Here is a 23,624-nt window from a genome sequence, read left to right as displayed (position 1 = left end):
TTACCCATGCGCCTTTATTCTGTGCTGATTTTGTTTAGTGTGTGTTGGCTGTAATAAGTCATAGCCATGCGTGTGTATGAGTATATGCTGAGTCCTGTGAGTCCTCTTAGAAGATCATGGAACCTGGGCTGGGTCTTGGAGACCTCTGACACCCCTCCATCGTTGGTTCTTGGCTTTATTAGTCCTGTCATCTTAGAGACCACTGAGTGCCGTTAGCATTTACTGGGTCCCCTTTGTATCCATATCACATCTGTAAAACGCCCACATCTCCGGGCACATTTGCCTTTACAAAGATTCACACTGTGACATGCTTCCATGGGTGACTGGTTCCCAAGACATTTCTAGATACCTTGGGAACTGTGATAGGGCACTGTGCAAGCCCCAGAGATGATTAAGACAGAGACAGAATCCTAAGTGTAATTCCCATAAAAGCAGAACCCCTAGAACTTTGGGGAAATTCAATGTTCTGCCACTTCCGTGATGTGACAGTAGTTTTTATTGAGGACAGGCTTATGCCTCTTGTCCTGAGGGAGTTCTAGAAGTGATTGTAAGATACTGGTAGGGTTGCATAGTTTGGGGAAAGAATACTTTGCTCTTCCCCAGTATCTCTTGCTCCTCTTTCAGTTTTCATCAGTGTGTTCATCCCTCCCCCTCCCCGGGTCCATCCAGTTGCCCTCCTGTCTCTGCACTCACCCAGGCAGCCAGCCAGCCTTGCCGGGGAGCTTACCTTCCTGAGCACCAATTACATGTCACATGATGTGCCAGGCATGGGGTGCAGGAATGAGTTGAATAAGATCTGCCCCTCCTGCCCCCTCCAACCCCCGGTGTGTGGTTTAAGGGGAGGGAGGCAGGCATGGGAACAAGAACTTCTGGGTGGAAAATGATGCACACAAGTCTCTCCAGAATCACACAGGAACACGTGCCTGGTTCATCCTGCTGGGGAGAGGGGGGAGGGTGACTATGTCCAAGGAGATGGGACCGTGCAGGGGGTGTCCTCTGTCCCTGTCTTCGTGGGCATTTAAGCAAAGGACAGGGAAAAGCCCTCCTCTCGTGGGAGTTCGCCAAAGGTACATTTAAAATACTCTTTTCATTTGGCATTGAGATGAGTCAGAGCCGCCTTGAGCTCAAGGCTGGGGACACGGCCATTCCCAAAGGAAAGTGGCAGTTACCCTCCTTCACCTGCTAGGGGTAACCAAAGGAAGACTCCTGAACGGAGTAGCCTGGAACTTGCAGCAGGGCCCACGAAGTCTTCCCGCCGAGATGATGGGGCCGGAGTCCCCTCCCCGGTGCCTCCTCTGAGGTTCTGTCAGAGAGTCAGTGCTTGGGAGATAAAGAAACCAAATTATCGCTTTTATTTTTGGCTTTGCCTGGGGTCAGAATTCCTTTTGTTTCCGACTTACCTTTTGTTTCAGCCACTTGGCCTGGTTTCTGTGTTTAGAACATTCTTTCGTCATCTCTGCCTCCACGAAATCATTCCTTTGCACAGATGCTTGTTAACCCTGCGCTTTTTTCCCCCCAGAGTTAATTAGCAGGCCTTTCCTCTCTGGGCTTTCATGAGGAGGTCAGAGAGAAAGCAGGTATTCCATGAGTGAGCAAAAATAATAAAAACCGCAAACCCTGTGTTTTTAAAGTGCTTTATATAACACAGTCCGGTTCTTAATTCTTATGGTGACTCAAGCATTCTGTGGGAGGCTTGCCCTCCCCATTTTACAGATGAGGAAACTGAGGCACAGGAGGGTTAAGGGATTTGCTCCAGTGCCTCTACTCGTCTTGGACTAGAGAAAGGTGGGACACCCGAAGCACAAATCACCAAACAGCACACAACGAAATAGATCAGTTGTTCTTAATCACAATTGAGAATGTTGCTCCGGAGAGGGAGTCTGTTAAGAGGAGGGTGGACGATTGGGAGAAAATTGTGCAGATCACCTATCTGACAGCAGACCTGTCTCTGGGATCGATAGCAATCCCTCCAGGCTCGACGGGAAGAAACCGGACAGCGCGCTCAGAAAATGGGCAGCAGACTTACACGGATACTTCACCAAAGAAGATCTACACAGATGGGGGCGCCTGGGTGGCTCAGATGGTTAAACATCTGCCTTTGGCTCAGGTCATGATGCCAGGGTCCTGGGATCGAGTCCCACATCGGGCTCCTGGCTCAGCAGGGAGCCTGCTTCTCCTCCCTCTGCCTCTCTCCCTGCTCATGCTCTCTCTGTGTATCTCTGTGTCTCAGATGAATAAATAAACTCTTTAAAAAAAAAAAAAAAAGAGAAGATCTACACAGATGGCAGATGAGCCAGTGGGAAGGATATTCCACACCATCGGGGAAACACAGGGTAAAGCCACAATCCGCTAGCAGGGCACACCTGTTAGAATGACGCATGTGACACATGCTGGCAACCCCCCCACGTCGCTGAGGATGTGCAGAAACCACCTCTTCTGAGGACAAGTGAGATGGGGCAGCCCTCCTCTACATCTGTTGGACAGGTTCTTGAACAGTTAAACATATACTTACCCTGCGGGCCAGTGTTCACACTCCTGGGCATGCATCCGAGAGAAATGAAAACTTGCCTTTACATATACACCTGGACACAGGTGTTTATAGGGGCTTTATTTGCAGTAGCTCCAAACTGGACATGGCCAATTTGTCCATGATAAATAATGATAAATAATGATAGAATAAATAATGATAAATAATGATAAAATCACTATTTGATGCCAGAATTTTTTTTTTTAATTTGGCACGTTTTTTTTTTTTTTTTAAATACAGCTATATTAAGGTATCATTGATAGATAAAAAGTGCACACATTGAATATAGGCAATTTGATGAGTTTGGACATATGCAGACACCTTCTATCCTATCACCACAATCAGGGTAATGAAACATTTTCATTATCAACAGGCGATTTATTAAAATGTGGTCTCGCCTTACAGTGGAATACTACTTAGCAGTAAAAAAAAAAAAAAAAAAAAAAGAATGAACTCTAGGTGTGGAACAGCTGAGGTGGTCTTAAGGGCATTATGCTTAGTGGAAACGATCTCAAGAGGTTACATACTGTAGGATTCCATTTATGTAACATTCTCTGCACCACAAACTTGCAGAGCATAGGAGCAGACCAGTGGTTGCGGGGGGCTCGCAGGGAGCAGGGGTGTGTGTGAGTATAATGGGGTAGCTTGAGGGAGTTGCTTTGGGGGTAACGCAAGAGTTCTGTATCTTGACTGTGGTGGCGGTCACAGAAATCTTTACATGTGACAGAATTTATTGAACTATACCCAAAGTCCCAAAAAACCAAAACACTAGGACATACAAAAACGAGTGAAATCTGAGGGAGGTCTGTAGTCTGATTGATTGTACTGTGCTGGTGTTAATTTCCTGGTTTTGACAATGACTCTGTAGTTATGTAAAATGCCACTCTTGGGGGAACCTGGGTGAAGGGTATACAGGACCTCTGTGTACTGTTCTGCAGCTTGTTGTGAATCTAGAATTATTGCAAAATAAAAATAAGTGTAAAGTTAAAAAAACAAACAAACCGTGAGAGGTAAGTATTTAGCAGTCAGAGCATTTGATACAATCCTTGCCTGCAAGAGGCTTATTGTCTGGTGCGTAGGGGTTTGGTTTGGTATGCCCACGCTAAACTTTTCAAACAGAATGAGTCAGGACAGAAGAGAAAGCTGAGCTGCACAGAATCAAGCATCTTAAGAATTAAAACAGGCAGAAAGTGCCCGGGGCGGCCGCTAGGATACGGCTTCTCCCTGCTCTCTGTCTGAATGCAGCTCACACGTGTGTGAGCACGCACACACAGTCAGGAAGCTCTTGTCCATCTTTGACATCCCTGCTGCTGTGTGGTCTCATCAGCGGAGACCTCTCTCTTTTCCTTTCCTGCACCCCAAGTCTTTCCCGACACCAACACACTTTCAGCCAGTGACTTTTGCTTTTCTTTATCAGAATGTTCTTCTCTCTATCTTTACAAAGACAGGCATCCCTTTTTGCTCGAGTTGGTTGTCTCCTGATTTGTTTCTTCTGCGTGGATTATGCCTTTATTTTCATGGCCACAGTGCCAGGCCAGAGCATTGCTCTAGAAATGCTTCTCGGATGAACAAACAGCAGGCCGCGGTGTGCCCTTCTCCAGTCTGACTTCACAGGGCCTAGTCTTGCATCCTACCCGTGGGATTGCAAGTGTCACAGTTGACTAGAGACGGTATTTTGCAAAGGACCGGGCATATCGCTGGCTCTCCATCCTGATACGGATCGAGGTGTTACCAGCAATTTCTTGGAGAAAAAGCCTCCTGGAATCTGGAGGCAAAATACAGTTGAAGGTGTCCAAACCCATCCTACAGACCAGAAGCCACAATTCACGGCTCTAGGTGACCGAGGTCCACCCTGTCGTTACCTTTAACTGAATGCAGTAGAGTTGGCTGGGATGTTGAAGGGCATGACCTTGAAAGTTCCTTCCGCCTCCGAGTCTCTTGGGCTCCACTTGAGAGCCGCATGGAAAGCCCTCGTGGAGAACTGTTTCTGAGGAAGGACTTAGGATGGGTGTCATGGCGTCTGCATTCGTCCCCTGCATCACGGGCCAGACGGGGCTGGGCTGGTGCCAGTTTTCCTTTGTGCATATTCCTCCAGTATTTAAGAGAGCCGGGGGTGGCAGGGACCTGAATGATTACATCATCCTCTCCAGATTAGATCTTTGGAAAATGTGTCAAGATCCTACATCCAGCGTGTGGAGCCACAGTTACCAGTGTGGAACATTCCTGATGCAAAAATGTCGTGTGTGTGTCTTGGTAAAGAGTGGGGAGGAAGAAGGAGATTGTCATCTGTGGAGCACTCCTGGTGGTCGTCTCTTCCATCCGTCTCCCTTTCAAACCTTAGGAGTAGGAATACCCATAAGGTTCCGCTTATTCATTTCCTACAGCTTTCCTGTATTCTGTTTCCACTGATACTTTTGGTTATATAATATGCGCATTTTTAAAGATAAATGCAGCTTGTGTGTGTCTTCACATCTGTACTCATACGACCTCAGATATTGCTCGGTACTTTGCATCTATCGCCTGGTATAATTCATGCAACACCCTGCGCATGAGGATTAGGATCCCCATTCTATAGATGAGCAAAATAAAATGAGTGCCGAGGTGGGGAGGGAGGGGAGGTTAAGGAACTTCCAGGGTCACGATCCTAAATGGCAAAACGGGGGTAAGACTCAGGTCATTTTATTCTCAGAACCGGTGTTTTCAGGTTAGAGTGTGTCTTCAGAAACATTCTGCAGATAAAGGAGGGTCCCAGAACTCAAAGGCACTGGCTCTGTTTGGATGACTTTGAGAAGCAGCATCTACAAAACTGGCTTCAGCAGTTTAGGGAATATACTGGAAGTTCCCTGTAGTTGAGAATTCCAGAGGTAGGGCTGGCATGAGGTGAGACCGTGTCCTCTTCTTTGTGCTGCTTTTCCCACAGCCGCCATTGGTCACTCAGATGCATGCCACCTGGAATCATCATGGGGGCACTGGGGCTTTGATGACAATGATTGTGTAGGTTGATTGGAACCCACTGTAACACTTGAGGTGGTGGTGATGTGGAAAACAAAGGCAAAAGAAAAATTAAATTTCCTGACTCCCTATAGCCCACCAACAAGTCCTTGAAACAGGCAGAGTGGCCTTCCTCTAGGAACTCAGCTGCCTCGGTGTTAATACTCTGCTAAGTGCAAAAGGCAATCTTAGTCCAACCCCCAGGGTCCTGTAAGTCTACTTTAACATATAAAAATTCCTCTGGAAACTTCCTTTGTATCTCTACCCTGCCCCCCCAAGATACATGTTGGCAATCATCCCCCAAGCATATGACCCACCGATATACATCTAAAGGGTCTCATGAGAAAGGTATTGTTAGACAGTAATAAATGATTTTTTCCTAACAACAGCTAGCCCCGTCAAGGTCCTGGAAAACTTGCTTCCAAAATTCCTAACCCCCTCCCAACTTGAAAGTATATAATGGGCCACTTCTCATGACCCAGGGTAGCTCTTTCTGGGTCCTGTCCCTGTGCTTTAATAAAACCACCTTTTTGTACCAAAGACGTCTCGAGAATTCTTTCTTAGCCATTGCCTCTGAACCCTAACATCTTTTCTACATCAGTGGGACTCCTCTCCAAACCCAGTTGGCTGGGTAGAGGGTCCTTTGGATCCTTTGGGACGAGGGAAGAGGAGAAAATGCAGACCAGAGTGTCTGAAGGGCTCAGTGTCTGAAATTGACTCTCAAGAGGCAGGAGGTGCAGGCTGGGGAAGGTAAAGGGCCTGACTGGAGGGGTCTCCTTCCTCCCCTTTTTCATCTGCCTACTTGCGGATTGACTGGAAATCCAGCCACCCACCGATCCACTCACCCCCATCTGTTGCTAATGTTCCTTGTAGGTTCCCACTTAAACTAGCCTCTTTCCAGATGCTTTTAGAAGTCTTACCACATCACCTTTAAGGTGGAAATTTCCCCTCCTCTTCCACCAGTCTCGACATTTTTCCAGGGTCTTCTGCAACAGGAATTTTCCTGTTCTCCTTCTCTTAGTTCCTTTTGTTGTGTTCTTCGCTGGCATGATTATTTTACAGGAAAGATCCTGTTCCTGGCACCTCTTCTGCCTTGACTTACTATTTTAAAGGTTTATTTTGCTTTTCTTATTAGAGTTTTGGATTCTTTTCGGTGTTTCTCTCCTCTGCCACCAAGTGTGTTAGAGGTCACGGCTTTGTCCAGGTCCCTCCCTTCTAATGTTTCAAATTCTTAGCTGTTTATTCTTCACTCGCATTGAAATTGACTCGCAGAAAAGGTTCCAGTAGCATGTTAAGTTAAATTCCAAAGTGCGGGCATTAATGTCTGTATTACCTGAGTAAGATCGGAGGACTTAATGTGTTTAAAGCATTATATGTGTATCAGCTGATTTAACAGAACCCCTATGAGGTAGGTACAATTTTTTATCCCATTTTACAGATGAAGAAACTGAGGTCCAGAGATGGTCACTGATGCACACAAAGTCACACAGCCTGGAGGTGGCAGAGGCAGGATTTGAACCTAGGCCGTCTGGCTCCGGAGTCTACACTCTTGTCATTATGTCTGCCATGTGTACACATTTATAAGACCCCATATACAGATATCCACTAATGTGTATGTGGTTATGATTGCCGCAGGATTCAAAGTGGTTGTATCTATGTAAACGTAAATGTAAGTACGTAGTAGCAAGGATTATTATGGCTAAGAGTGAATCAAATACATACTGCCTGCTGGCCGTTGTGCTAATTGCTTACATTATTCCACGCTGGGCTTTCGACCGCCCTACAACTTGCTGCTATTATCCCAGTTTTTGAGGTGAAGATACCGAGGCTGACAGACTAATTTCTACCAGTTGGCATAGTTTACAAAGATGGCGCCTGAGTTTAAACCTTGGTAAAGATCCGTTCTCTTAAAATAGGACCAGCAACTATCACCAATTCACTGAGTCCTACTCCCTGCCAAAATCCTCCATTATTTTGGCCTCGTTTTATATGCATACTCTCCCTTTTGCTTTTGAGATTGTCCCACATTGGGCAGTTGTACCCGTGGATGCTGGACAGATGAGGAAACGGAGTTCAGAGAATGTGTGTGTCTTTCCCAAGGCCCCAGAGCAGTAAGAGGGCAGGTTGGGTTGGGCCCCGGATCTCTCTGCTGGGCTTTCAACTACTACAGCCACCTGGCTCCTCCGGGGTTTGCTGCCTCTGTGCTGCCCCCCGCGAGGGGTACTGGCAGAGGAAACTAGGTCTGTGGGTAGAGAGGCTCCGGGCCCAGCCAGGGCTGCAGGTGCCTGGGCGGCCCCTGGGATTTGCCCCCAGCCCAGCAGAGAAGCAGCAAACTGAGACTCCCATCTTCTGTGGTCTGGGATCTGGGAAGAGATCTTGTCAGCATTTGCACATGATTCCCCAATTATATGCACAGACACAGGGGACCCAACCACACGCTTCCATGGACCAGAATGTAGGTGCTGGGAAGCGTGTGGATTCTGTGGGTTTAGGAGGCTGGGTGGGCGTCGCATCAAGCGTAAACTTGTCATCTTCACGCTTTCAACCTCACAATATCCGAGCCAGGTTTTCCCTCCGCATCCCATAAACTTCCTTATTTTCCCTGTAATTGTAGGAGAGAGAGAAGCCTCACAGAAAACTCGGAAACAAAAATACATTCTTTTGCGAGAAAAAAAAAAACCCAAAAAACAAAGAAAAAAAACCCACAAAAGCTGCCTCTCTCAGTTCCATCTATATTAGTATTTCTTTCCTTTTTTTTTTTTTTTTTTTTTTTTTAATGAGAGACAGAGAGCATGAGAGGGAGGAGGGTCAGAGGGAGAAGCAGACCCCCTGCCGAGCAGGGAGCCCGATGCGGGACTCGATCCCGGGACTCCAGGATCATGACCTGAGCCGAAGGCAGTCGCTTAACCAACTGAGCCACCCAGGCGCCCCCCTTTTTTTTTTTTTTTTTTGGCAAAAGCAAGAGATTCTCACACCTCCCCTTCTTTTATGATTATGACAGAGACGCAGCAAGAGGACAGATAAGAGACGAAAGGGGGCTTGCCTTATGTAAATAAGCAGAGATCCGCGGTGGTGGGTGAGCAAATAATGCAGACACACCACGAAGGTTGGGAGATGAGTTGGAAAAAGTTCTATTTAGGGAGAAGGATTTTCCCATGTTCTTAGGGGAGGCAGGAGGGACTCTGATGCCATCCACATTCTGGAGTCCAAGCCATCGTCCCGAGGGAAAGCAGCGCACTTCACTTCTCACCGCATGGGCTGGGGCTTCGGGTCTTGGACTGGAAATTGGGCAGGTGAGTCTTTCATCTCCATCAGTGGCATTGTAATAAAAGCGGATTTATGTCTCGGCCAAAGTAAAATATGGGGGAGCTGGTGGAAGCGGCTGATCCTGGGCTGGGAGGGAGGGTTTTTTCTACTCGCTTTGCGGTGGGCATTACGGACGCCAGGCAGGGGCTGGGACTGACTTTGTCCTTTCTCGTGTGCGCTTGGAGGAAAGTCCAGTATCCATTCTCGGAGGTGGGGTGGTGGCCTGTTTCCTTTTCTCCCCCTGGTGTAATATTAAAAAAAAAAAAAAAAAAAAAAAGACAGCCGTGTAGCGGTCCAGGGTGGTGAGAGAGCAAAGGGAATTTTAAACTTGGAGAATGTGTTTTCCGGCTCCTGCTTGGGTCCCCAGCACGAATAGTAACTCGTTCTCGAACAGCGGTTTCTGAGATGCCTTGATAGCGTGGTATGCATCTCCTAAATCTCCCGGGCATTGCCTGCAGGAGCTTGGCCAGGCACGGAGCTCCCTCCTCCGGACGCACCCAGGGGTCTTCTGTATGTGGAAAGCTTTCATGGATGTTAAATAAGACAGTACTCAGTGCCGACTAGATGCTCTTCTGACCTCCCCGGCCCCACCTTTTCCTTCCCTTTTCTCACGGGTGGGGTTTTGGGGGAAACCCCTGGACATAGTGGGAAGGGAAGTCTGGTTCTGGAAAATTGGAAAGTGCTGGATAGTGAAGGAGGGGAGAGAGGTGCTTCTGTGGACTGCGGGCAGGGGGCTTGGGCACGCCTGCGTTTCCTATGGAGGAAAAGTCTGGAAGCTTGTGTTCTTTTGTTTGTGTGCTTTGTTTTTTGTTCGTTTGTTTTGGTTTTGAGCCCGTGACTCTACTAGTCTAGTTTGTAATGCTGCCCGCAGCGCACAAAGGAGGGTCTTCTTCTTCATGCCCTCCCAACATCCTGCCCCCTTAGAGCGGTCTCTAAGAGCAGATTTTCCGGGTGACACCATTGCCCTCCTGACATTTCATGTAATTCCGGAATATCTGCAGTCATAGTATGTTCTGTCACAGAGAGGGAAAGTAACACTGGCTTTGGAGTCGGCGTGTCTGAGTCCGAACGTCGGCTCTGCCACTGGCTAGCAGGGACGCCGTGCCTGCCACTTAGCTTCTGTGGCATCACGTTCCTCAGATAGAGAAGGGGACGGGTGAGAATAAAGTTTTATTTGAGCGTGGAATGAGATAATGTTAGCTCGTGCCTATCCTCGCAGGTAGCAGGTGCGTAGCAAATAAGACACACAAAGGTTTCCTTTTCCTTTAGATACATAGAAGACTTAAAAAGTATTTTCCCTAGAAAAATGGTGATAGTTGTTATCAGTGGTGGTGATGGTAGTAAGAGAGGTAGTAAGCCTTTGGCTTAGCTCCCGTATGAGAGTCCAAAATGATTTCTGTATAATCATCTGTCAGATTATTGTATGGAGGGGCGCCTGGGTGGCTCAGTCGTTAAGCGTCTGCCTTCGGCTCAGGTCGTGGTCCCGGGGTCCTGGGATCGAGCCCCACATCGGGCTCCCTGCTCAGCAGGAAGCCTGCTTCTCCCTCTCCCCCTGCTCCCCTGCTCCTGCATGCACTCTCTCTCAGATAAAAAAACCTTAAAAATGGGCGCCTGGGTGGCTCAGTCGTTAAGCGTCTGCCTTCGGCTCAGGTCATGATCCCAGGGTCCTGGGATCGAGCCCCACATCGGGCTCCCTGCTCCGCAGGAAGCCCGCTTCTCCCTCTCCCACTCCCCCTGCTTGTGTTCCTGCTCTCGCTATCAGTCTGTCAAATAAATAAATAAAATCTTTAAAAAAAACAAACAAAAAAACCCACAAATTATTGTATGGAAAAATAATGTGCTACTAATATTATTTAGATACATGTTCATAATAGTATACTAATAACAATGCTACTTAGCAGCATTATTCCTAAAGAAATTCATTCGTAAAACACCCCCCAATAGCCTAATAATAAGGCATTGTTAGCAATAAAATGTCCCATACGGGTGAATTCCCAAGTGAAAGGACACCTTTCCCCCTTAAGCAGCAAAATTTCTCAAACCAAAGAAAACCAAAACCACATGATGTTATTATGGAAAATGTTCTAAACTCGTCTTTCTTGCCCTTCTCCAGCACAAGAGACCAAGGATTATTTTAACTTCTCATAATGTGACTCCTTTCAGCTTTGTGCCGTACTGTCACCCATGGGGAGTCCCCCTACAGACAATGGCCCGAGCTGTCGTGCTTTGGTGGTTTCTGTAGCTGACCCCTTGCTAGTTTTTTCTTCAGGCCCGCGGTCAACCGCCAGGGGCCGTCAGACCCTTGGTCCGCCCCACATTTGCTCATAGGCTTTTCAATTTGAACTATTATCTCATCACTCACGAGCTTTTCTCATTTACTTCTAGGAAAGTGGTTCTCCCTTCATTTAAAAGTCTAGTCTTTATAGCTACCACAAATTATAAAACAGCTCTTTCCTTTGTGTTCTCTTACACAGAAATTTTGTTTGCGGTGCGTACAAAGAAAAGTCAGCTGAGGTTGTTTTGGGCAGAATTTTTACCTGATGTTCACCTTGAGAGGACATGTGCCTGAGGGCATTTTAAAGCAAAAAAGTGAAGACTGAAACTTCTGAATTCATCTAAATAAATATTCTGGATATGTATTGCTATGGAAAAAAAAAATTCAAAACAGCTTTTAGAAATATCTGTCAATTATATCTCCTGTTTTGCTGAATTTAGGCGTTTGCCTTGTCAGATAACTAGAGTCTTTGGATGTGAGGTTCTTTTTTTAATCATTGTGATGGGCAGGATAAACTTAAACTTTGATCAACTTCCACAGAAACATAGTTTGGTCTTTCATCATTTTTTTGAAGGCAAAATGATGGATGGAAATCTCTGGATGGTGTGAGTTGTTAACTGTTCCTGTCGGGTTATGCATACCTCAAGGAAAAGAACCATTTTAGTTTTCTTTTTATTCACATAACAGGCATTTATCAGCTTTTGAAGCCGTTTGGTACAGAGTTCCCAAGTTGAAAATGTTTTGGACTCAGAGCAGGAAGATGTGGTTTAAATCCCTGCTGTGTCCTTGCACCATTCAGCTTAAAGCTCCTGAGTCCCGGTTTCTCTCAAGTGCGCGGACTTGGCCGAGAACCAGCTGGATACTCAGTCCCTACCCTCATGGAGTTTACAATTGGCCAGGGCTTTGTGAGCTCTGCTGTTCCAATCTTCCTGTTAACTGGTTGCTCACATCTTCTTCTTCTTCTTCTTTTTTTTTTAAGATTTTATTTATTTGAGATAGAGAGCAAGCGAGAGAGCACGGGCAGGGGGACAGGGAAGGGCAGAGGGACAAGCAGGTTCCCCATTGAGCAAGGAACCCAATGCGGGACTCGACCCCAGGTCCCTGGGATCATGACCTGAGCTGAAGGCAGAGGCTTAACCGACTGACCCACCCAGGTGCCCCGTCCACATCTTCTTAAGACCTTATTATTTACATAAATACACACTCTGTCTAAGCAGGTAACCAAAGGAACTCATGCTGTGTTAAAGCCTGGCTAGATACTGCTGCCAATCCAAAGCCCTCTAAAGGGGACTTCTCACTTCCCCTTGTCAAGTGTTGGAGGGCTGTAAGAAGATATATATATTATATTGAGGGCTGAAGAAGGAGGAAGTAACTTTCTCACTAAGTTATTTTGAACTAAGATAAGAAGATTTGCAAAAACTGAATTCAGTACTTGATTTTCTCACTCTGATGGAGCTGAGCTCTGCCTGCTGAGGAAGGGTTCGTGGAGGAGGTGGCCATTGAGTGAGGTCTGGATGGACAACCAGCAGTTGAGCTGGCAGGTAATTGGGAGGAAGGGCATTCCAAAGCCTGATCATAAAATTGCTTTTATTTGGTTTGTACAAATGAAATGTGCATTATTTTATATCTGGTGTCAAATGGAAGTCTGAAATACTAGAAATTAAAAGACGTTGCAGAAGAATATTGAGACTTCACTGTGTAGACCCGTTTTTAGGAAGATTGTAGAAACAAAATGCCCTTTTAATCTCCACCTGCCCTCAGTTCTTGCCAAGGACGAACAACATCACCTCTTGGATTAAGATCACGAGCCTACGTTGTGCTCCTTATTCCCTGGAACTTTGCCTCTCCAGCACTTTTCCAGAGGTTTGGGTTAACCAATAAATCAGGGGTTTCAAAGATCTTCTCTAGTTCCTTTTTAAAATTGGGTAAAAAAAAAATCATATCAGCCATTAGTTGAAAGTAAAGTGTGTGATTTACTTAGAAGAAAGCCCTGTATTCATGGAGCATATACTCTAGAGGGGAAGAGAGACATTAATAAAATAACCTTGCAAGTAAGTGTGGGTTGTAAAGCTGGTAAATGCTAGGAAGGAGGGTATTCCCTGGAGATGTGAGAATTGAGAGCTGAAGGGAATGTCAAGGCCATAAAGGAGAGAAGGATCTAGGAGGAGGAGAATGCTCTGAGACCCTCTGGAGGGAGTGGGCAGAGAGTTAGTCCTCCACCCTCCCTCTGCGGTTCCTCTCTAACATCCCAATACGAAATGGGATTCCAAGGGCTGTAACTAACTGAACGTGACTCGCTCCTCAAAGAGAAGTGCTCTTTTGCTCTGGAGTAGCAATATTGAATCTCCCCCCGAGAGCTCACGATGGGGCAGTTTGGAGAGAGATATACTGGGGATGGTTTATAGTTCCGATTAATACACTTGAATAAGGACCTTGGTGTTCCTCTGCATTGTAAAATGAAGGCAACAGTAAAAAACATTTCTCCTAGCAAGGCCCTTATTAGAACTTGGAAAGCCACCTTCCCAGTCTTCGTGGCCTCTGAATGGTGTGCCCTACTTACGCCCAAGATGACAGGCTTCTTGAAAAATTAATTTCCTAATGATTCTGAGTTTTATAATCTAAAGGCATGTTTTTGCTATACCTACGGGATTTAAAAAGAGAGAGAGAGAGAGAGAGGCTGTCAGAGTTGGCCTGTCTGTGGCTGGCACCTTGGCGTATTTGAAACATTCCTGGCCCTTCTCCCTTCTTTTTATCTCCTGTGCCGCCCTGCTCTGGTTGGGTGACTCAACAGCAGGTCTGTAAATATCTACAACGTGTTTGCCCAGAAAGAGTGCCCAAATTGAATCAAATAGCATTTCCTTTCTCTCCTGACAGCTTGGATTTTTTTTTTTTTCTTTTAAGTGGCTTTGACGAGACTCGGGGCCAAATTATTAAATCACCATGGTGACCCTTTCTGTTCATCCGCGCTAATGAACTTCGAAAATTGGGATCTCATCTGGCAGACAAACTCATTTTGTTTGACAAACAGCTTAAAAGTATTTGTAAACAAGAACAAATTGGGGCTTGTATTTTTTTTTTTTCCCCCTCCCACCTGGCATGGGTTTTTGAGGTTTTCAGTTTTCAACTTCTCCGAGGTTTGTAGGAATGAAGCTTTCTTTGTGCTTTTGTTACTTGCATTGTATTAGTCATCAGCCCGGTGACCTCACACACAGCAGCTGTTCTAGAATGCGTGGGCGTGGTGTATGAGAAAGAACGCCAGGTGTGTGCGCGTGAGCTATGGATTGACCCATTACTCATCAAGTGGCTTTGTCAAGTTGTTTAACACCCTTGTACCCCAGTTTACTACTTCGTAAAATGGATAGTAAAATAAAATGGTGTATGCGTGTAGTGTGTATATACATACTGTTTATATGTGTATTATATTTAGTGTCTATACTGAATGTATCCATAGCATATATAGATAGGATATGTAATACTTCCATGTGTAAATAAGCTATATATGCATGTCTCTGTGTGTGTGTAATTGTGTGTATGTATATATACAGACGACGTTTCTATGTATACACATGCAAATAAGTTAAAGGTTCATTTGTGCTTATTAGTACCTGCAACTATCTTCTGAAAACAGGACAGGCTTCTTCGGGAGACGAATGCCCCCTTCATTGTAAGTTTTCAACCTGTTATTTAATCGTGCATTGAAATACCTAAACTCTGAAGTAGTTCAAGAAGCAAATTAGGACATTAGAAATCTTTACCGTTAATTTGTATTCCTTCAAATTTAGAAGAAAATCCAGAATTTCTTACGTTAACTGCCAGCAATCCAGCTCTGTACACGTGTGCTGGAGTCGGATTGCTGGGTGGACATTCCGGCTCTGTCACTTACTAGCTGTACGACATGGGACGGATTGCTCGGTTTCCTTTTCTATAAAATGGGGGATAGTATTACCTAGTTCACAGGGTTGGATTTCATTAAGACCCTGCATGCAAAACACTTAAAATGCAGTGCTTGGTACAAATATATTGCTTGGAATATGATAGAAAATACTACTCCTAGTAGTAACATTTATCAGCAATAAAACAGCTGTTGTAATTGTTGAAACAGAAAAAGGGTTCTAATTAGAGTCTTGGAGGGAGGGTGGCTCAAAGGGGTCTAGGTCTGCTTCCCCAGAGAGGTGGCCCCCTGCAGGGTGGATTGGAGGTTGTCATGAGTTGGCACGCACAAAAGGAGAAAAAAGGAAGAAGAAAGTGAAAGATTGTCTTGTGGCCGTTCAATATTGATTGGTTTTAGCAACTTTGAAGTTCCTTTTGAGTCCACAGGTTCTCTTTACCATCCACCGATGAAAGAAGACAGCCCTTTCTTGCCCATGACCTCCCACAGAGCCTGGTGATCAATAGCCACCAGGGGACTTAGAGCCACTTCTCAACACAAATTGTCCGAATCACGAGGTAGCCCTGAGGCTACTGTTGTCTTGTTGTGTGACCGTGCCCCTCTCCCCAGCTAGACCTTAGGCACCGTTTCTCAGGCACAAGCAGGCCTCCATGGATATTTGATTAAATTAACAGGAATTAAAACCCTTCTGCCTGGAGTGCCTCTAGTACACGCCTCTTCTTCTTTTCATGGAAATTCATTTCTCAACCTTCTTCATTTTCCATTCCCTGGCCCCGGAATGCCTTCCAGTAAATCTCAAAGTACTCTTCCAGACGTGTTCTTTTCCTGAAAAAACATCATCCCTGCTCACAGGGACTCACTCTCCGGTGAGAGAGATCCAGACCAACTCACTAAGATATATTTTGCTAAGCGCTATGACAGGAGATAGAGAAGACAGGTGTTTGACCCCCTTATACTATGATTTTGAGGAGATCTCTTGACTTTTGGGAGACTTAGTCTTTTATCCATAATTTGGGGACAATAGCATCAGGATGATTGTGTAGTTCCAGTGAGAAAAAGAGCTGTCGTGTGCTGACATGCTTATGTCTGGAAATTGCTCAGGATAAATAAGGGTGACTGGTAGAATCTTTTTTTTTTTTTTTTTTTACAACTTAATTATTTTGGTAGGGGCTAGTCTGTGTTATTAAGCCCTGACTGTTCTGATGCCACTGATTATTTTTTCAAAGGAGACATAACTTAACATACCATAAGTTTTACCCTGTTAAGAGTTTACAAGTCCGTGGTTTTAGTGTAATTCACAAGATTGTGTGACTGTCACTACTGTTTAATTCCAGAACACTTTCTTTCTTTTTTTTTTTATTTAAGATTTTATTTATCTGACAGAGAGACACAGCGAGAGAGGGAACACAAGCAGGGGGAGAGGGAGAGAGAGAAGCAGGCTTCCTGCGGAGAAGGGAGCCGGATGGTGGGGCTCGATCCCAGGACCCTGGGATCATGACCTGAGTCGAAGGCAGATCCTTAATGACTGAGCCACCCAGGCGCCCCGCCAGAACACTTTCATTAGCCCCAAAAGAAACCACATACTCATTAGCAGTCTCCCCTTTCCCCTCTTCCATGAGCCCCAGGTAGACACTTTGTGTTTCTCTGGATTTGGGCTGAGAAATTCTTGAAGGGTCTTTCTCTCTCTCTTTCACCAACCCCCCCGCCCCATCTTGAATGCTTCTAAATCATGAAGCTTTCCATATTAAGTAGGTCCTCCAAAACATTTCTTAAAATATGTGTTGATTTGAAGATGACAAAGAAGGTAAAAGCAGTGGGACAAGAAGGCAAGGACCCAGGTTCCAGACTTAACTCTGTCCTTTTCTTTCTGGATTACTTTTGGGCATGTCTTTGAACCCCAGTTTCCACATTTCGATGACTGGTATTGAATTTGAGAACCACTCCCTCTCCCAACTTCTCATTTAGCTTAACCTCCGTGATTTTTGAGTCTATGTATGTTTATATTGATTGGCTTTCATTATGTGCTTGTTCTTCAAGTTTCTTGCTGCTTTCTGTTATCCATTGAGCTGGTGTTGCTTTCCTTTTTTAGTCTCAGTGTGCTATGTCAGTGTAAAAATACGTAAATATGTTATATGTGTTGTGCATGTGTGTATCAAACAGAGGCATTTTTGCAGGCAGCTGTCTTGTGAGGAATGATGAGATCATGCATGTAAATTAGCCCAGGATTTGGCACTAGGTGTTAGAGAACAGTTCTTTGCTAGGTGAATGATGGGCTCACCAGTTGGTGTTGGTAGACCAGTTGACACTTGCTGACGTGAAACTTGTTAAATTGGTTGTCCCACGTGATCCCAGTTTGATGCTTCCTTGATCTTAGGATGGGCCCTCTGCGGGCTACTTCCTTTCCTTCTTTGCCTTCCCTGGTGTGTGGAACATGTCAGTAGGAAATTATAGATTTGGAAAAACAAATGCCATGAGAGGAGCCATTTACCTTATTCTGCTCTCTTCAAGTGGCATGGGAAATGAAAAACGTCCAAACTAAGAAGAATTTGGTGGATACCAAAACCACCAGGCTATTGATTCTTAAAGCCAGACAGCATGGTTATGAATTGGGTGATAAAAATGGAAAGCATTTAGCCTGACTTCTAAGACGGGGACAGCTTTGTGTGTTATTACCACGATTAGGTTCTCCTGGCAGCCCCACAACAAAATGAACTCACTTTATGTGCTGCATCTGTCTGACGTGTTGTGTGAGTGAGATACATCGGAATAATTTGATTTTTTTTTTATAGGAGCCCAGATGCCTGAGATTTTATCTCTGACTTTAAAGGTGGCAGGACCGGTAGCTGGAGGTTCTTACCTAGAGCTAGGACAGTAAGAGGTTGTTAGACACTGTGAAGAGTTCTGCACCCTTGCAGAGGAGGGGTTTATAGCTCCTGATGGACTTGGAATTGACAAGCAGATGCCTTTCAGGGGGGAGGGATCCGTTAGGGAAGCTGCATTGATTGTCATTGGATGCTGAGGCCCAGAGAAGGTGAGTTTCCAGTCAAGTCACGGTGTAATTGCTGGTTGAGCAGGACTGTGTTTCCTGCGGCTTGGTTTCATGCTCTTTCTTTCACATCATCGAGAAGGTTGAGACCTGTGGTAGGTCCAGGCCATCCTGTCCTTCCTCCAGTGGCCCTGAGTCAGTCCTGCTGCTCTCTGACAGGTGGCCTCTGGGGACAGGGTATCCCTGACCCCATAGGACTGCAATGCCTCTTCCTGACTCTCTGCCTTCATGGTGGTTTCTTTTCTTGACTTCTGCGTGATGGTGAGGTTAACTGTTGCTGACTAAATTATATCCATCCCCCCCCAAATTCATATGCGGAAGTCTTAACCCCCAGTACCTCAGAATATGTCCTTATTTGGAAATAGGGTCATTGCAGAGGTAATTAGTTAGAATGAGATCATCCTGGATTAGGTTGGGACCTAATCAAGTGTGACTGTTGTCCTTGTAAAAGGGGAAATTTAGGCCCAGATATGCACAGAGGGAGATGCCACGTGAAGCCTTGGCTTGTGCTGCCATCAGCCAGGGGACCACCAGAGGCTCAGGGAGGAGCCTGGGACAGGCCCTCCCTCAGTGCCTTCGGAGAACGTATGCTCATGCCAAGGTCTTGAACTTCTAGCCCCTAGAGCTGTGAGATGCCAAGGTCTTGAACTTCTAGCCCCTAGAGCTGTGAGATGATACATTTCTGCTAAGCCACCCAGTTTATGGAACTTTGTTCCAGCAGTCTTAGGAAACAAACACAGCCAGCCACCGAGCATTTCATACCGTAAAAGTACAATGAGTTATGAGAGGGGGAGAAAGTAAGTATTAGACCGTACCTTCCTTCTTACCCTCCTCCAAGTTCTTTTGTTTTTTAATTATCAAACTTCCACTAGGTACTTGGTGAATTAACTAGATATTGATTCATTCATTCATATTCATTCATATTCTTTGTATAGTCTTCTGTGCCAGATAACAGGCCGGGCACTTTTTCACCATGTCTCATCCTGGTTCTACCCCATACTATGTGTGTAACATGTGTGGTATGGCATTTAATCCACGCTGAACCTTGGTTTTCTCATCTCTGCAGTGGACTCATTTGACACACAAATGTGAGAAGTCTTGAGGGTTGGGGTGCCTGGGTGGCTCAGTGAGTTGAGCGTCTGACTCCTGGTTTTGGCTCAGGTCATGATCTCAGGGTCATGAGATGAGATCAAGCCCTGTGTGGGGCTCTGCGCTCAGCAGAGAGTCTGCTTGAGATTCCCTCTCTCTTCCTCTCCCTGTGCCCCTCCTCCCACTTGCATGCGTGCACACACTGACTCTAAAATAAATAATCTTTTAAAAAAAAAAGAAGTCTTGAGGGTTGAATGAGATGGAAATGTCCTCCAGTGCCTGGTGTAGACCCAGCTGCAAGTAGATGCTAAATAGCTGTTTCTAGTTGAGTTCCCCAAGTCCAAGGTTCTAGACATTTAAAATCATTCATAATAATAGACTTCCTTATGTGCATAGAACAAAGGGATTTCGATAACCTTAAGAAGAGCCATTTTTCTCAAAGAAGTATTGTACACAAGCGTTTATAGCGGCACAACTCAGAATTACCCAAAGATGGAAACAACCCAAATGTCCATCAGCCGATGAATGGATCGACAATGTGTCTATCCATGCAATGGAATATTATCCAGCCATAAAGAGGAATTTACATACTGGTAATGCTAGAATGCGGTTGAACCATAGAAGCATTATGCTAGGTGAAAGAAGGCAGATACAAAAGGCTGAATGTGGCTTCACTTATACGAAATATCCAGCGTGGGTGAATCCATAGAGACAGAAAGCAAAGTGGTGATTCTTAGGGGCCCGGAGAGGGGGGAAAACGGGGAGTGACTGCTTAATGGTACGGGATTTCCTTTTGGAGTAATCACAGTTTTTTGGAATTAGACCAAGGTGTGGTTACATGACACCGAATGCAGTAGATGCCACTGAATTATGTGTTGTTAAAATGGTTAGTTTTAGGGGCGCCTGGGTGGCACAGCCAGTCAAGTGTCTGACTCTTGGTTTCGGCTCAGGTCGTGAGCTCATGGTCATGAGATCGAGCCCCGTGTCAGGCTCTGCTCTCAGTGCGGAGTCTGCTTGAGATTCTCTCTCTCTAAAATAAACAAATAAATCTTTTTTTGAAAAAAAAAAAAAAAAAGGTTAATTTTATGTTATGAGAATCCTACTTCAGTTAAAAACTTCAGTTAAAAAAAACAAACAAACAAACATCATTTTTCTTTAGTTGCAAGGATATTTCTGTGGCCCAAAACAGGGGACCATGTCACACTTGGGAGCCATCACACAATGCAGCTCAAATATTTTGAAATTGGGAGGCATAGAGTGTTGCCTCTATAATCTGAGGCAAATAAGGTTTCTGTCTGTCTGAAAGAGGAATTTTCTTCATGACACTTTCCCTCCTGTGGGTTTGGTGACACTGTGACTTTTCATTGCAGTTTATGACCAGGACTGGGTCACAGGCCATCCCCAAACCAGTCCCTGGCAAAGGAGAATCGTGTCCCTCCAGCGCTCCGAGACCAACGCCCCGCAGCTAGAGGCCCCATCCCAGAGCATAGTGCTGCCTCACTGTCTTAGTCCACGAGGGCTGCTGGGACATGATACACAGGCTGGGTGGGTGTATTCTAGACAACAGACATTTATTTCTCACGGTTCTGGAAGCTGGAGGTCTGAGATCAGCCTGCTGGCATAGTCAGGTCTTGGTGAGGAGACTCTTTCAGGTTGCAGATCACTGACTTCTTGTATCCTCACACGGTGGAGAGAGTCCCTTTAATAAGGACATGAATCCCATTCATGGGCTCCACCCTTGTGACCTAATTACCTCCCAAAGGCCCTACCTCCTAAGACCATCACACTGGGGATTAGGATTTCAACATACACATTTTGGGGGAACACGAACATTCAGTCCGTTGTACCCGCATCTGGACCAGATCAACACTATGTTAACGGAAATGTTCCCCAAACAAGGACACGGCTTTTGGGATGGCCCCAGCTGTGTCTGCCCCCAGAAGCCTTCGGGTTGGCCTCTGGGATGTACTTTCTTCTTTGCCTAACCCAGAATTCACATCGCTCGCAGAGTTGTTGGTTTTCTTAACCACAGATGCTGTAATTCCTGCTCAGTAGGTCCTGAGGGGCTGTAGGATGAAGTCCCAGTTCTCCTTCACTTGGCATTCAAGGCCCTCCAGGCTCATTCCCCTCCACCCATCACCCTCCTTACCTGACTCTGCAAGGAGTGTTTGGCTGCCGTCCCCTGATCCCAGGCATGCCCTTGTACTTTCCTGGGAGGCGCTCTCTGCCAGGGGAGACATCCCTTTCCTTGCCAGCCTTTGGAATTGGGCCATCCTCCCTTGGCTCAGCCCAAATGTTTTCTCCCGAGAGTCATGTCTCCCTGATCCTGTCTTGCGTCCTGTTCATGGTGTCGGCGTCTGTCCCCTACACTCTTACAGGTCTGCTCAAGGGCAGGGACCCTGTTGTATCCTTCTCTTATCCTCAGCCCCAAGCCCCATGTCTTGGGTGGAATGGGGATGAAAGTTGGGGAATCAAGAGAAGGTAAAGAAATAGCTACCTTCTTATCATTTGCCACAAGAGAGATTTACATGAAATCTCCATAGGCCTTGAAACACGGAGGCAAAATAGACTCTGCAAGTTAGACACATCCTCCTCCAGCAGTTGGGGAGACTGGAGTGCATTTAGCAGTCTCCACCCTTGATAAATGCTTATGAGTGTTTGCTTAAGCAGAATGGAAATGGGAGGCATGCCTGCTTAAATCATCCCTTCCCAGAGTGAAAATCAAAAGAATGAAGACCAAAACACTCCAGTGGGTTGCCTCATGGATATGATTAAGCGCTGATTTAACATTCAGAACAAAAACATAAAAATCAGCCTTCCCGGAGCTGTCGTCTGACCCCAGGAAAAGTGTGTATCCCCGGGAAGGATCAATTTGCATTAAAGATCTGTTTGGCAATGCATTGTTGAAAGAGGTTAATATTGTAAGTGGAAATTTTTGATTGCTTCTCAAGTCTTTTCCTCCTTTTTGCTTCTCCACCTGTGTCACGTCAGAGAGAGCTCCGTGCTAGAAGTGATGTTCACACCGCCCACCTGTCGACATCTCTATGAAACAAGCTCCTGCCCTGAAAAAGCGGAAACCGGGTTGTATGGTGTGATATAAGGGGTGGAAATTAAGGAGCTGGGATGCAGATCAGCTCACTCCACATCCCCAGGCCAAGGGAGGTGGCTATGGACAAGATGATCACAGTGAATGTGCAGTACTTCCTGGGTCCCTAGATGCTAGGAGCACCCCATTCTCTCCAGTCTTGACTATCAAAAATGTCTTTAGACATTGCCAAGTATCCTTCGGGTGGGGGGTGCAAAATTACCCCCAATTGGGAGCCACTGTCTTAGAGGGTCACCATGCAGATAAGAGGGAGTTAGACCAGGAGGAAGAAGTCACAGCAGGGCAATGTGAAGGACACAGCGTCCTTCATCCAGGTGCTGGTCCTGCATTGGAAGGTGTGATGTGGGTGGGCTGCAGGTCATGGTGGCCTTTAATGCCATGCCAAGCAAAACACATTGGATTTGACGTCAGGAGTCTTGGGGTTAACCCCAGGCACCTTCTTACCCTACCCTACCCTTCCCCCAGCTATGCGACCTGAGTCACTCAATCTTTTGAGCCTTGGTGCCCTTACCTGTAAAGTGGATTTGCACAGATTGGTTGTAAAGACTGAGTGAGTTAAGACCACGTGGAGTGTCAGGATGGTGCTTGGCATCCTCGTTGGCTGCCATGTATTGTCTCCCTTCTCGAGTGTGCTCATGTCCAGTGAAATCTAGTCCTCTCTGGTTCCGCCGTCACCCGCCCAGGCTGCCATATCTCCAGCCTGTGTTCCTGCAGAGCCTTGAGTCCTCTGTTCCAGCTCAGTCTAGGGCCTGCAGCCACAGTTGCTTCCTGAAGCACAATGATGGGAAGGCTCAGAAGCTGCTCACCTGGACTGTTCCGCACCGTGGCTCTGGAGTACTTGAAATGTGGGTCGTTCAGATTGAGCGGCCACTCATCCCAGTAGGTGCACTCTGAATTTTGAAGACCTAGCACAAGAAAAAGAATGGAATCTCTTGGTAATATTTCATACTGGTGACATGTTAAAATGCTAATATTTTAGACACGCTAGGCCAAATAAAATCTAGTATTAAAATTAACTTCCCTTATTTCTTTTTTCCTTTTTAAAGGTGGCTATGGAGAACAGGATGAGCTTTGTAAGAGTTGCTATCATCTTGTCCCAGGAAGCATATTGGTTTGGTTCCTTGCGAATCATTTCCTGGCACAGAGTTTTGAGATATAATTGGCTTCATGGGGCAATTCCTTTTTTTAAAGAACAGAAATGAGCCCTTTAAAAAAGTCGACACTCATTGAATAATGTGTTCAGCACAGTTTATGTCCCCCCCACCCCGGCCCCGTAGATGGTAGGATGTTTTTTCCTTTTAAGTATATGCCAGCTTGAGGCAGGACCAGGGCCAGCCATATTTGTTAGATCCCTTCCCTCTTTACTTATGGACTGGATGTTTGGGTCCCCCTAAA

The 23,624-nt window shown here is 45.8% G+C and overlaps 1 protein-coding gene across 4 annotated transcripts in view; it reads left to right on the top strand.

Moving 5' to 3' along the window:
- The window catches only part of LARGE1 (LARGE xylosyl- and glucuronyltransferase 1), a 451,673-nt gene that overhangs the window by 72,673 nt on the left and 355,376 nt on the right, over positions 1-23,624 (top strand). The window contains exon 1 of one of the 4 annotated variants that reach the window (XM_081822372.1): positions 8,793-8,811. The exons of the other annotated variants lie outside the window; for them this stretch is intronic. The gene's annotated coding sequence lies outside the window, so the exon portion shown is untranslated. Of the gene's footprint in view, positions 1-8,792; positions 8,812-23,624 lie in introns of those variants that run through there. 4 annotated transcript variants of the gene reach the window in all.

This window comes from Leptonychotes weddellii, chromosome 5 (genome assembly GCF_054177405.1).
Source record: "Leptonychotes weddellii isolate Sample4059 chromosome 5, ASM5417740v2, whole genome shotgun sequence".
Taxonomy (NCBI): Eukaryota; Metazoa; Chordata; class Mammalia; order Carnivora; family Phocidae; genus Leptonychotes; species Leptonychotes weddellii.
Note: the sequence above shows the minus strand (reverse complement) of the source record. Positions and strands in the feature narration are given on the sequence as shown.